The sequence below is a fragment of the Canis lupus genome, chromosome 11 (genome assembly GCF_048164855.1).
Source record: "Canis lupus baileyi chromosome 11, mCanLup2.hap1, whole genome shotgun sequence".
Taxonomy (NCBI): domain Eukaryota; kingdom Metazoa; phylum Chordata; class Mammalia; order Carnivora; family Canidae; genus Canis; species Canis lupus.
In genome coordinates this window covers 11,885,663-11,900,824 of record NC_132848.1, presented here as the reverse complement: position 1 = coordinate 11,900,824, position 15,162 = coordinate 11,885,663, and the positions used below count along the sequence as shown (strand labels likewise).

The following is a 15,162-nucleotide window of genomic DNA, read 5'->3' as shown; positions in this document are numbered from 1 at the left end:
TCTAAAAAAATAGAATGTGTTTTGGTAAAGGCTGACTTGGGATGTAAATGCCTAGTTGCAGTGAGAGAGAGACAGAGAAAAGGCGCTCAACCCCCCGAGGGTTCCAGCTTTCTCTGTGGGGCTGGATTAGGGCTATTATCCCAGTGGTTTCGCAGTGAGGCTCAGGGACATGTGACAAACAAGCTGACTTGCAGCCGTGCTGACACAGACTGTACTAACAATAACACCCGAGCTGACACACCCAGCCTGTCCTCTCCCTCCGACCACAGGCCTATCAAGTGGAAAAATGCCTCTGAGAGGCAGCACAGACAATACCTCTGGCTTTAAGGACATCACCAGAAGCCAATTTTCTTTTCTTTTCTCTTCTTTTCTCCTCTTCCCTTTTTTCTTTTTCCTTTCCTTTATTTTCCTTATTTATTCATGAGGCCAGAGAGAGGCAGAGACACAGGCTGAGGGAGAAGCAGGCTCCCCACGGGGAGCCCAAAGCAGGACTCGATCCCAGGACCCTGGGATCACAACCTGAGTCAAAGGCAGATGCTCAACCACGGAGCCACCCAGGTGCCCCAAGAGCCAATTTCTTAAACAACCATACAGCGTAGCAGTGAAGGGCCAGAGGCAGGGAAAGGAGTACTACACTTGTCTATTTTAGCACAGCCCAAGAGCAACACTACTTCGACTCCTTGGGCCCTTGACATAAATGCAGATTTGTGGATATTTTCTGTGATGTGGGTCCGTTCTTGTGATATTATAGAGAGGAACAAGTATGGCCCAGAGATCTGAAGAGCTTGCCCCGAATCAGTAATACCCAAAAGGAAAAAGCACAGTGGGCACATGTGCCATGGGCTAGCTCAGGTGTGGCCTGTTTCTTTAGATCTATTAAAAGCCACCTCTAACATTTTTCTCATTGGCCCACAGGCAGGTCTGCAGGGTGATTGCAGCCTGTAGGCCCTGAGTCATTAGAGGCTTTACTTCTGTCACAGTGCAGAGTCTGGAGGTAAGCAGAGTGCCGTGCGTGAATTCAGAGACTGTGAGGCCTGGGGGAAGACAACTGGAAAGATGTGCTGGGTCATGTGTAGGTGAAGGCTCTAGCTTAAATGTCTGGAAGCTCTTGGCAAAGTCCAATTTGGCTCCAGGAAAGGATTATGGGCCTCTCTCCAGCACAGAATTTGAGACCACAAGATGTACACTCTGGTCCTGGCAATAACCCACTGAGAAAATTGCCTTTGCTTGCCTTGATGGGATAAGAAGGACCTCAGCACCTTTCAGACCCTCATAGGCAGCCGCGGTGACATCCGCACACACACATGCCAGCCTACAGGCTACAGGGGGTAGTGACCCAGACCAGTAACAGCAGCAATCCTTGCCCTCCTTTGGCCCGGGATTTCCTCTGTCCTCACTGAATCTCCTCCCGGTCAGGAAGGTTATTAAACTTACTTTGTTCATATCTGATAAGTCAAAACTCTCTGGAGAGGAGCCTGCCCAATTAGCTTCGCCTTCTGAAATGGAATGTCAGTCCTCAGCCAGACTATATTCACAAATGCCCCTAGGATTGACTTGGCTTTCATCGTTTCATGACTTTGGGCCTTAGTTTTTTCATCTGTGCGGGGCATTACAACGACCTACTCACAGAATTGTTATGAGGCTTGAATGAGAGGAAACAATGTATGTGATAGAGCTTTGTAAACTAGGGGGTTGGGGGGAGCAGGGGAAGTAACAGTCATTAATAAGATCCGTTGATCAAAGCCAAATTTATTCGTGTAGCTGTGAGTCGGGGATTCTGGGAGCATGCATTCTTTGCCATTTTCTAGCAGTGTGAACTTGAACAAGCTAATTAAATTCTTACAGGCTAACTGTTCTTCCCTATATTATTAGGAAAACAATGTCAATTTGTATCAAGCTGTTATAAGAGTTCAAAGTATACCCTCTTCCCCTAAGTGGGATGGGAGCACAGAGCAGATGCTTTCTAAATGGCAGCAATGGCTGTTGGGTTAACCCAAAAAACATATGTGCAGGGTACTTCTTTCCTCCCTAACTGGCTAGTATTCTTTCCCACTCAAGAATTGAATCTTGACCCCTGTTATTGTTACGAGCATGCAAGACTGTGGCCCATGAGGCTGATGTCTGGGGCGTGAAGGTAAATAATTCATAGACTGTGAACACCTTGCACACATTTACATGAAGATTAGTATTTCAGTTTCTTAGACTGAAAACAGAAAAGGTACCAAGGAACTTAAAAAAAAAAAAAAGGGAAAAAAGATAGGGGAAGGGTGCAAACCAAAGCAATTAATGAAGCTTCCTGGGACAGCTTGGTAAATTTTCTATCAATTTAGCCAGTGTTGGGATCTTTACCGACTCAAAGGTGAGGTGAGGGAAAGTCGCTAGGCCTCCCAACTGATAAACTGTAACCTTCAACTTCTAAATCAAGTAAAGGGAAAAAGACACTAAATTGTTTCCATATATAAGGTAGCTTTCAGAGCCATATTACGGTCTGTCAAAAGAGAAAAGAGGAGGAAGCAGATGAGCTAGAGAGGGTGTAGTCTTCCATCACTCAGGATGCCATCTTAGGACCTCAGGGTACAGCCATGTCCCACATTTGCTCTCAGGTGCTCACATAAGGATTTCTTGTCCCTTTTCTCACTGGAGTAACTTGAGACAAGTTCCACGACAACACAAGTCATATGACGAAGTTAAGTACATTCCTGCTGTCATTCAGGATCCAAAAGGAGCTCACGGGTCCCGGAGTCAGCATCAGCCGTGGATGGCTGGCGCTAGATTCTAGTATATCCTCCAAAGAAAAGAGAAGCTAGTTCTGGGGTGAAATCACAGAAAGCAAGGAGGCAGCAGTCAGAATTGCAGTGACTGGGGGAAATAAACCCAAAACCCTGTGTATCTCACCCATTCCCCAGGCTTCAAGTGTCTCTCTGCCTCCTTCTGTCTCTGCACACCAGGTGATCCCAACTCACTCTTGCCAGGATAGTCCCATTTCGGTGCCATTTGCGTGAGTGCAGATACCATGGCAATGCAGCCTGGGGCTGCTGCCAAACTTTGTCCAGGAATGAAGTAACCTGATGCCCGGTTAAGGAGTTTCTATTTTAACTCTGAATAGAGCTTTCTTATTTTATCACTTGCAAACAAACACATTGAGAAGACCAAAAACCACTTGCAGAGCCTGCAGATAGATCTCCCCGCTCACCCCAACCCTGATCAGTCTGATTCCTGTGTAGAGCATGGCTCTGAGACCATTCTCCTGGCTGCAAGTGGTATGATTGTGAGCCTCTGCTCACCGAGGGCTCCGAACGTGGTGGGGGGGGTGCTGTGAGATGTATTTGCCATCTCCGGGCTACAGCTGTAGACTGTACAGACCAGTCTAGACATGCAAACCAGTCCCCTGCATGTAACACTAGCATTAGCATCTCCCATACAGGGCAGCCCGGGTGGCTTCGTGGTTTAGTGCCACCTTTGGCCTAGGGCGTGATCCCGGAGACCCGGGATTGAATCCCCCATTGGGCTCCCTGCATGGAGCCTGCTTCTCCCTCTGCCTGTGTCTCTGCCTCTCTCTGTGTGTCTCTCATGAATAAATAAAGTCTTTAAAAAAAAAAAAAGAAATCAGCATCACCCACACGTTGCTATCCTCTGCAGCATGTTGGTCTTCAGGGATCAGTGGTTCCTTCAAACACCCTCACCCCACCTTCCAGAAAGGTATGGCCTTTCTCACACCAGCCCTGCACGCAGCGGAGTTTCTATGCTACCTGGCTTGGGTGTTTCTGCTTCTATAAATTTTCCATCTCTCAGCCTTTGTATTTGCAAATCCCACCTAAATTGTACTGCTGGGCTGGAGAAACACCTCCGGCTAGTTATGGAAATCAGTGACTCTCTTTGTTTTAATCTGCACTTGGTCCTTGAGAGCTTTCACTTAGGCTCAGGGGGCTCCCTTTATCCTGGGCAACCCTAACCTTATAAGGTGTGCTCACTAATCCGTGCCCCTAACCGTGTTCCTTTTTTGCATCTATTTCCCAAGGTAGCGATTTTTCTTTGGCACCTGCTCCCCTAAACTAAGTCTAAGGTCTTCGGGTCCTTTAAGACCACAAGCTTGCCCAAACGACTACCAAACGAATGACCTCACCGACTATGGAGTAATGGACCCAGGCTCCAATAACCACAGCCTCGGGCCATCAGTAATGCTCTGTGTGTTATTGTTTCAGTTCTGCTTCCCAGGAGGGGCTACCCCATGGTGTGGGGGCAGGAAAGACCAGCTTCTAGGCAAACTGCCAATAAAAGTTCTTAAGAAACAGACCCATTTCAAAAACTTCCCCCTCCCTGATTAAAATGGCTGCTACCTCTACAGAAAAAGTCCTTTGAACCTTAAAGACCCTTTTAGAGTCTTGCCTAACTTTGGGCAGGTGACAGACGATGGCATCACCTTTCAGGGCACCCACAAGTGCAAGGAGGTAAAGAGGACACAGAAGAGGAATTTCATAGGTGACAAAAAACATTCATTCCCTGCCCCCCCCCCAAAAAAAACTAGACTTGCTTTCCATCAGCCGTGGTTCTCTTTGGTCTCAAGTGCCAACCCACACTGTCCTATGCAAGCAGGTAGCCCAAAGGGGGGCAGAAATCCTTCTTCATAGTGGGGAGAAAGTAGATAGAGCTTGTTAGCCTGAAGGGGGAGAAGTACAAATAAAATAGTTCTGTGACAGTCACCTGCCCCTTTGTAGATACCTCTGGCTACTTGGGGACACCCCTTCAGACGCTTTCTGGATATCTTATTCTACTTATTGACAGCAACCACCTGATGATCTCGTTGCTACCAAAAAAAAAAGTTCATGAAAATTCATGAATGAAAAATAGATTCTGAAGTAAAAATTAAGAGTGCATTTAGAGATAAATCGGGAAGAGTAGCTCCTGGTTCCCCCATATTATTAAATTGATAAAGGACGGTCAGAATGGAAGAGAGAGGTGATTAATTTGAGTCAGGGAAAAATGAAGGTATATTTCTCACATTAGATTTACCTTCCAGTCTTCCATGTGGGAAAAAGATTTTCTTTCATTTTTCAGCCACTCATGACAAGTACACCATCTCGAATTCCCATGATTGGATTAAACCACTATAAATAGACCTTGGAAACTCCACTCTGACTTTTAGACCCTGCCATTTAGGTTCAGGAATTTCCCCCTCTCCTTCCTGATATTTAAAAAGGAAAAAAAAAAAAAACTTTTCTATGCTTTTTTGGTCTGTGAGTTTCTCTTCCACAGGATTTCCATACCAAGTGATGAAAAGCCTGCAAGAGGAGAGAGAATACAGAACTGTGTACACTTTGTTAAAGTGAACAGAAGCCTTGGAATAAATGCCTATGTGTGAGCCTTAGAGCTAGTTAATAATTCTAGGCACCAGCAGGAAGTAAACACAAATTTGATAATCTGAGAAAATCCTATTCTACAACTGGCCTATTTAAATTAATTTACAGTGTGCTTAGTTGTGCTTAAATCATACATTCTATTCAAGTGAAAACACAAATAAATATATAATGCTCACCAGATCTCCAAAGATGGGTTCCTGTGGCTCTTACCCTCTCAGAGGAGGGAGCTGTGGGTTTGTTGGAAGGATAACTTGCCCTGAGTTACGCAGATGGCCGCAAAGACACATTGTTCCTATGGGAAGGGATGCGATATAAAAAAAGAAAAATACCAGTTCGTTGTAATCTGCTTTTAATGGGCTCCCATCTATCTTGAAGGGAAGAATGAGATTCACAAGAGACATAACTATTACACCAGACTTTATATCCTGAAACTTGAGTTTTAATAAAAGAGGGGCTATGCCATTTCTCTAAGTTGGCAGTGGACATTATTTTTATTTCAAGGGATTAAGCTTTTACTGCTTCCGCTTGGTAATCTTAGCCTAAGAAACTCTGCCATTGACATTCACATGTATGGACTGTAAGTAGAGGTAGGATGCTCTCCTACTCTTCCTCTACTCAGGGCCACAGTGAGAGTGTTTAATCCCGATTGTTTGGCACTAATTTGTTAGGCTAAATAAATTGTTGTCGATAGTTGTATGCTATGTGATAAGCCCCCTGCAGGTAAAATATAATTCATATACAATCTGGAGGTATTTATTATCTTTGGTGACGATGATGGTTGGAATGTCTTCAACATTTTATTAGTGACTCCCATCAAAAGCTTTAAAACAGTTGCCAGGATAGGGTTTTAAATTTTGAGATGGGACTTCTTAAAAATTTTGACAAGGTTAGTAGAAAAATCCTCAAAGCCAGAAAATGGAAAGAGCCCTGGATTCAGCAGTCAAGACAGGAAGCTATGTCATGGGGATGATGTAAAGTGATTCCTATAGGCCCAGTGACACACAAGGCCAAAGATGGGGATGAAGAAAGCCTGAGTGGAATTTTGCAATGAGGTTAGACTCCAGGATGGATATAAAAATTCTTTCTGTGTCTGAAATGAGCATGGGCATGAGGTGGTATTGTTCTTCAGGGTACTCTGGGATAAGGAAAGAAATGTTTGTGTGTAGATGCAGAAGGAAGAATGCTGCTGGTTCCCTGGCACCCAGAAGCCTAGAGAGATTAACTGGACCAGTAAAGCCCCATCAATAGCATAGAACCCATGAACACAGATGTCACTACTGCCAAGGCCTCCTGACGTCCGAGCTCGTGCGGCCTATGCCTGCATGTTTTCTAAATAGGATGGGGCTGCCCTCTGACTGGTATCTTCAGATCGGGCCAGCAAAGGCACACCGGTGTCTGGCACACAGAGGAGGCAAGCCGAGCTCTAGCTCTTTACCACCAATCGGTCTTTCAGCTCCGAGTGACTTAGGAAAGTGGGTAGTAGATCCTCTTGGCACATCTTGCTGAATAAGAAAAATAAGTCAAACCAAATAATGACTTCTCTTTCAGTAACTTTTTTTTTTTTTTAAGTATTCACTTCAAAGGCACCAAAGCATCCTTCCCTGGCTCCCTCCCATTCCTGTTCCAACCACAGTGGTTGCCTGTCTACAGAAATAACCCTGAAGGAGGGGTTGGGAAGGGAGTATGATGGCTGCCATTGTGGGTGAGTGGTGCTCATTCAGTCCCCACACTTTGGAAAGTCTTGGTTGTGCAAAAGTTTCTGACCAGTCTTGTGGATTATATTGCTGCTCAGTGTTCTCTTTAGAGACCTCGTTGGTACTCCATCCCTCAGTAAAGAAGAGTGTCCTTCTCTCTGCTACCATCGCATCATTCCTGAGGTCTGACCCTCAAGCCTCACTTAATATTTCATCCCAGTGACCACATTGTAGGGATTCAACGTTCTGAAATTTAATTGTAAATAATATTTCCAGGCACCGAAACAGTGAGTCAGGTAGGTCTAACCTTTACCAGATACATTCACCACCACCTAGAAAACGAACAAGACATAAATACCCTAACGGCTCAATTTTGTCAGATGGAGCTTTTTTTTTTTTTTTAATGGAAAAAATTTGTTCATAACACCCAATATAAAGTATTTAACTACTTCAGATATTTCTTAAAAGAATAGCATTCATGCCAGAATGGATATAAAAAAATTGCATGACCCTTCATTGCTTAGATAAGAAAACAGACATGAAGAGGCTAAGTTACTTGCTCAGGGTAACTGTATAGTCCCAAATTCCTTTTATGTCATTTAATAAGAGTTTAATACACTTAGATATCCCACATCCCTGTATACACTTTATCAATAAGCCTGTGAAAACCACACTATATATATTCAGGGGTCCTTTCTGCTGAGGACGCTCTTGCTCTCCTTTATCCAGGAGAAGGCGGGTGAGTGGAGCAGACGCTGCCCACAGATGGTCATGGGGTGGGATTTTCCTGCTGCATACAGAGAACTTGTAGATCCAGGGGAAGGATTCCTCCCTGATCAAGGCTTCCTGGAAAATTTCACTTTAATCCGAGAATCAGAGAAAAACTGGAGGCAAGCCCAGTCCTCAAGCAGAACGGTTCTTAGCCCCGGCTCTGTATGCCGGCCCTGCCTCTGCTAACAGACATGGTCTTGCTCAAAAGGGTTCCTGCTCTGCCCCTGTGCTCTCCTGGTCCTGCCAGGCCGGGCGGGGGGGGGGGGGGGGGGCTTCAGGGAGGAAGAGAACCAGAGTGCTGAACCTTAAGTTTTCTGGGAGCCCTGAACAGGAAGAGCAGGGAGGAGTGCCACAGTGGCCACCCCTATCCCCACCATCCCCACCCCTAGAGCCTCGCTGCCATTCTTTGGTTTCCTAAGTTAACATCCTTCAGGAGGCCTGGCTGGTTTCCTCAGGAGAGCCTCCGACCTCTGATGTCCGGGTTGTAAGTTCGAGCCCCATGTTGGAAATAGAGGTTCCTTAAAAACAACAAACAAACAAACAAAAAACTAAAAAAAAAAAAGTGCAGAGGTAAATAAAATACCATCATCCAGAGAAATCCCCAGGGAGGCCCCACACCCCCAATTATCTCGATTTTTTTTTTCCTCTTGCCTTCCCAGCAGCTACACAGAAGTAAGAAAAGGCTTTCACTGCAGTGTGGAAGATAAGATCTTGAAATATTAATCATCGTGTTTTCTTTTTTTCCGGCACTTCCTGACCTTTCCCTTAGTGGGCAGAAGCACCTACTTTGCAGAATAATTCGTGTTGCTGTGACTAGATGACTGAGGGAAAGGAAGGGTCAGCTTTCCGAGGTTGCATTTCCACCCAAGGGCAGATCAGGGCATTGGTGCAACCACACAGATTTGCGGGGGGGGGGGGGGGGGGGGTGAGAATCCCTGCAGGCCACCTGTGCCCTGTACCACCCCCCGGCCTCCCACTGGTCTCTGCCCTACCCTGACAGGTCCCCACACCTCAGTCACCCCTGTGATCCTCCCCTGACCCGAGCCATGGGCCGCGTGGACAGTGCTGTGTCCAACAGTGCTTGGGGCTGGACTCTCAGAGTGACCGAGGGCACTGGTTCCAGAAGGGAAAGGCCCAGCTGGGTGTGTCAGTGGACCCAGGGGTGGGGCAGACAAATTGACCCCTGCACCCCAGCAAGCAGTGGTGCTAATGGAAGAATATTTTGAAACAATGTACAAAAAAAGGTTTCTGAGGCCAGCCTCTCCCAAATACCTAAGGGTTCTGCAGAGATGCTTGCTAAGGGGATTGTGACCCTGCAGGGGTGATGGTGGTATTTCTTGCCGGCCTCCGTTAATTGGCCTGTGCCAAGCCAGCAGTGTGTACTCGCAAAACATTATTTTATTTCATTTTTTTTATGACCAGCCAGGGGAGTAAATATTCTTTTATGGATGAAGAAACAGACTCCAAGGCTTCTGGCCCTTTTTTTTTTTTTTTTTTTTTTTTTAAGATTTTACTTATTTGTTCATGAGAGACCGAGGCAGAGACCCAGGCAGAGGGAGAAGCAGGCTCCATGCAGGGAGCCTGATGTGGGACTCCTGATGTGGGACTCGTACCCCAGGGGCACGACCTAGGGCAAAGGCAGAAGCTCAACCGCTGAGCCACCCAGGTGTCCCCCAGGGCCTCTGCCCTTAACCAGTGGACTGTACCACCTCCTAATGAAACTAGAAGATAGAGAATAAAGGTAATACTTCCCTCCCCCCGAATATTCTACTTCCTAAAATATATTTTTATGATATATTCTAAGTACAGGAAACTACCCTTTTCATTGGTACCTGGAAGTTCCCCCACTGAGTAAACTAAAATTTGGCCTACTGGATGGTTTAAGACTCAGCCCCGAAGTGAGCTAATACATTAATTTAATCCAAATTTGTACAAGGAAGGGTCTCCTCAGCCACTCACAGGAGGGTGTAGGCATCAAAAGCAATTCTTTAAGGGCCTCGGATGGGAGGGTGACCTCCCCTTCAGGGCGTGGAGGGCCCACTAGCTTGCCCCCTGCAACAAACTGGTGGTGTCACTGGGCCGCAGGCACCCCCTTCAAGCACCCTGAGAGGCGGTAAGCCTTTGGAGAGTTTGGCCAATGGTGGGAGAGTACCAGAGGAGATGGGTTCCCTGCTAGTGTTCCCATCCTGTCCCTTCCAGGGGAATCTGAGGGGGAACCCCCTTCCACCTCCCACTTCCCTTCCCCATACAGCTTAGCACAACAGAACAAGTGGGTAAACACCCATCCAATCTTAAAGCTCATTTCAGGAGGTTTGGGGTTATTTGCAAATGAGGTCCTTCAAATCATTTTTGCCGGTGTATGTAAAGCAACATATTTCTGCACCATTTAAGAGAAAAGAAAATTAGTGTGAGCTGCCAACAGCTGGCTGACAGCCTCGAGCCCTGGGTGTGTTGGCCATGCTCCAGCTTTCACATAAGGAGTTCATTTTTGGTTCGTCAAAAAAGGGAAGGAGTTGGCCGAGATCCTGTTCCACAGATTCAGGAACAAGGATTCGCAATTCCCTTCAGAAATTGCTGGAGGGTGGCTCTGCAGGTCCCCTTGTTTCTCTACCTGCTGCAGGGAGAACCGTTTAGCCGTCCAGGTTTGTCCTCCGATGACTCAGTGATTCGGGGCAGCGATTAAACCCAGCGAAGGTTAATTCCCCCTTTTCTCCAAATCCCTTTTATAAAGATCTACTATTTCTGCAGATTCCAGATTTTTTTTTTAAGCTGCTTTTTCTTCCTCATGAATCCCACTCCCCCTCACTTTGAATTTAGCTTTTTAGACGGGGGCCACGTTTACTAGAGTAATAAAGAACTCAGTTATTTGTCAGAGAAGGAAATCCTCTTATTTTCCTAATCTGTGCCTCACCGTTGCAGAGTAATAAAAATTTCATGTTTCAGAATGGCAATAACCATTTTTATTTTCAGAGCAACAAGTAATCAATGTACAAAATGTAGGCAATGCCGGAAGGGGGAAAGAGAAAAAAATTAAAAATCATTCTAAATCCCACCACTGGAGATAACTAACCACAATTATTAGCCTTTTAATGTATATGATTTTATATCCATTTTTTTCCTTTCACAAACGAAATGACTAATTTGACATTTTTCTGCATTTTGGATGTTGTTAGATGAAAACCGAATAGACCAAGGTCACTATTTTTAAAAGGGGCAGTATACTGCAGACTATGAATGTGCTTTAACTTATCTATAGAAATAGATATTCTTTGCTCATAAATACGGCTGCAGTGAACTCCTTGTACATCCATCCTTGCTCACTAGGCTAATTATTCCTTACAATAAATTCCTATGAACAAACTTTGCTAGATCAAATAATACTCTTTTTTTCTGATACATATGCCAAATTGCCTCTCCTCTCAGAAAGCTTGTCCTCATTTTCAACCTCACTACCTTCATTAGAGTGCATTTTTAAATCAAACACTCACAAATACTAAATATGGCAAGCCCTTTTAAGATCTTTGCTTGTTTGAGAAAAAATGGTACCTCCAAATTAGTTTTTTTATTCTTTAAAAAAAACAACAAAACTTTAATTCCAGTATAATGAACAGTGTTGCATTAGTTGCAGGTGTATAATACAGCGTTTCAACAATTCTATACATTAATTACTGCTCATCATGAAAGTACACTTTTATTCCCCTCCACCTATTTCATTCATCCCCCCACCCACCTCCCCAGTGGTAACCATCAGTTTCCTCTCTATGGTTAAAAGTCTGTTTTTTGGTTTGTCCCTTTTTTCTTTGTTTTGTTTCTTAAATTCTACATGAGTGAAATCATATATTGTCTTTCTCTGACTTCTTCATTTAGTATTATCCCTCTAGATCTGCCCATGTTGTTGCAAATGGCAAGATTTCATCTGTTATGACTGAGCAAATATCCATTGTATGTGCACCACATCTTATTTATCAGTTCATCTATGGACGGATCCTTAGGCTACTTTCATAATCTGGCTATTGTTAACAATGCTGCAATAAATATAGAGGGGCATGTATCTTTTTGACTTAGTGTCCTCATATTCTTTGGGTAAATACTCAGCAGTGGAATTACTGGATCATGTGGTAATTTTACCTTTAATTTTTTGAGGAACCCCCATACTGTTTTCTACAGTTGCTGCACCACTTTGCATTCCCACCAACAGCGTGGGAGGATTCCTTTTCCTCCACGTCCTTGCCAACACTTGTTGCTTTGTGTCATTTTGATTTTAGCCACTCTGACAGGTGTGAGGTAATATCTCATGGCAGTTTTGATTTGCATTTCCCTGATCAGTGATGTTGTGCCTCTCTTCATGCGTCTGTTGGCCATCAGTATGTCTCCGTTGGAGAAATGTCTGTTCATGTCTTCTGCCCATTTTAAAATTGGATTTGTGTGTATATGTGTGTTGAGTTCTAGAAGTTCTTTATATACTTTTTATACTAACCCTTTATCTGATATGTCATTTGCAAATATCTTCTCCCATTCAGTATAGGTTGTCTTTTAGTTTTATTGATTTTTTTTTCCTTTGCTATGCAGAAGCTTTTTATTTTGACATAGTCTGAATAGTTTATGTTTGCTTTTGTTTCCCTTGCCTCAGGAGACATATCTAGAAAAATGCTGCTCCAGCCAATGTCAAAGAGATTACTGCCTGTGCCCTCTTTAGGATTTTTATCAGGACTTTTCAGGTCTCACAATTAGGCCCTTAATCCATTGCAAGTTTATTTTTGTGTGTGATGTAAGAAAGTGGTCCAGTTTCATTCTTCTGCATCTGGCTGTCCAGTTTTCCCAACACCATTTGTTGAAGAGATGGTCTTTCCCCCCTTCTCATTTATGACTCCTTTATAAAAGATTAATTTTTTAAAAGATTTTATTTAATCATGAGAGACACACAGAGGCAGAGACACAGGCAGAGGGAGAAGCAGGCTCTCTGAAGGGAGCCCGAAGTGGAACTCAATCCCAGGGTCCCGGGATCACGACCTGAGCCAAAGGCAGATGCCCAACCACTGGGGCCCCAGGTGTCCCTATCAAAGATTAATTGACCGTACAATCATGAATTGATTTCTCGGCTCTCTTCTGTTCCATTGATATATGTATCTATTTTTGGCTAGTGCCATACTGTTTGGATTACTACAGTTTTATAGTATATAGTATAGTATATCATGAAGTCGGCGATTGTGATACCTCCAGTTTTTTGCCCCCCCCCCTTTTTTTCTGAGATTGCTTTGGCTATCCAGGGTCTTTTGCAGTTCCATGCAAATTTAAGGTTATTTGTTCTAGTTCTACGAAAAATGCTATTGGTGTTTTGACAGGGATTACCTTAAATCTATAGATTGCTTTATGTTGTGTAGACATTTTAACAATATTCTCCCAATCCATGAACATGGACTATCTTTCCATTGGTTTTTTCATCTTCCATTTCTTTCATCAATGTTTTGTAGTTCTCAGAATACAGGTCTTTCACTTTCTTGGTTGATTCCTAGGTATTATTTTTGGTGCAATTGTAAATGGGACTTTTTTCTTAAATTCTCTTTCTGCTATTTCCTTAATAATGTATAGAAATGCAATGGATTTCTGTATATTTTGTATCTCGCAACTTTATTGAATTCATTTATCAGTTTTGGTAGTTTTTTTGGTGGACTATTTAGGGTTTTTAGGTATAGTAACATGTCATCTGCAAATAGTAAAGGTTTTATTTCTTCCTTACCAATTTGGTAAGGATGGCTTTTTTTCCTGTCTGATTTCTGTGGCTAGGACTTCTAGAACTATACTGAATTAAAGTGGTGAGAGCGAAAAAATAAGATACTATGTTGAGGCATCTTCCCTCTAAACCTACTTTGTTGAGGGTTTTTATCATGAATGGATGTAGTATTCTGTCAAATGGTTTTCTGCATCTATTGAAATGATCATATAGTTTTAAATTAAAAAAAAAGAAATGATCATATGGTTTTTATCCTTTCTCTTGGTGATGTGATGTATCACATTGATTGATTTGCACATATCAAACCCACTTGCATCCCAAAAATAAATCCCACTAGACTGTGGCAAATAATTTTTTTAGGTATTAATTGAGCTTGGTTTGCTACTATTTTGTTGAGGATTTTTGTGTCTATGTTCATCAGAGATATTGGTCTGTAGTTCTATTTTTTTTTTGTAATGTCTTTGTCTGTCTTTGGTATCAAAGTAATGCTAGCCTCACAGAATGAATCTGGAAGCTTTCCTTCCACTTCTATTTTTGAGACTAATTTGAGAAGAATACATATTCTTCTTTAAATGTTTGGTAGAATTCACCTGTGAAGCCATCTGGTTCTGGACTTTTATTTTTGGGGAATTTTCTTATTACTGATTCAATTTCATTGCTGGTAATCAGTCTGATCAAATTTTCTATTTCTTTCTGATTCAGTTTTGGGAGATTATATGTTTCTAAGAATATCTATTTCTTCTAGGTTCTTAGCATATGGTTTTTCATAATATTCTCTAACAATTCTTTGTATTTCTGTGGTGCTACTTGTTACTTCTCTTTCATTTCTGATTTTGTTTATTTGAGCTCTCTGTGTGGGTATGTCTTTTTTTTATGAGTCTGGCTAAAGTTTTATCAGTTTTTCTGATCTTTTCAAATAACAGCCCCTAGTTTCAGTGATTTTTTTTTTTTTTTTTTTGGTTTTTGGGGAGTTTTTTGTTTTGTTTTGTTTTTTTTAGTTTCTGTGTCATTTATTTCTGCTCTAATCTTTATTATTTCCTTCCTTCTGCTCACTTGGGGTTTTGTTTGTTTTTCTTTTCTGAGCTCCTTTTAGAGTAAGGTTAGGTTGTTTATTTGAGATTTTTCTTGTTTCTTGAGGTAGATCTGTATTGCTATAAACTTCCCTTTCAGAACAGCTTTTGCTGCATTCCAAAGATTTTTGACTATTGTGTTTTCATTTGTTTCCATGTATTTTTAAATTTTTGATTTCTTGATTGATCCATTCATTGTTACTAAACAACTAATCATGTTATTTAACTTCCATGTATTTGTGTTCTTTCTATATTTTTTTTTCTTGTAGTTGATTTCTAATTTCATGGCATTGTGGTCAGAAAAGTTGCTTGGCATGACTTCTATTTTATTTTTCATTTGTTGAGACTTATTTGTGGCCTAACATCTGGTCTGTTCTGGAAAACGTTTAATGTGCACTTGAAAAGAATGTGTATTCTGCTGTTCTAGAAGGGAATGTTCTGAATATATTGGTTACATCCATCTGGTCCAATGTGTCATTCAAATTCACTATTTCCTTGTTGACTTTCTGTTTGAATGATCTATCCATTAATGTAAGTGG

The 15,162-nt window shown here is 42.7% G+C and overlaps 1 long non-coding RNA gene across 2 annotated transcripts in view; it reads right to left on the bottom strand.

The window, feature by feature from the left end:
• The window catches only part of LOC140642501 (uncharacterized), a 62,491-nt gene that overhangs the window by 17,163 nt on the left and 30,166 nt on the right, over positions 1 to 15,162 (bottom strand). Inside the window, exons 2-3 of one of the 2 annotated variants that reach the window (XR_012038917.1) lie at positions 5,534 to 5,649; positions 1,729 to 2,809 (exon numbers count right to left, since the gene is read on the bottom strand). This is a non-coding gene — a long non-coding RNA (uncharacterized lncRNA). Of the gene's footprint in view, positions 1 to 1,728; positions 2,810 to 5,533; positions 5,650 to 15,162 lie in introns of those variants that run through there. The other variant, XR_012038918.1, reaches the window with a different exon arrangement.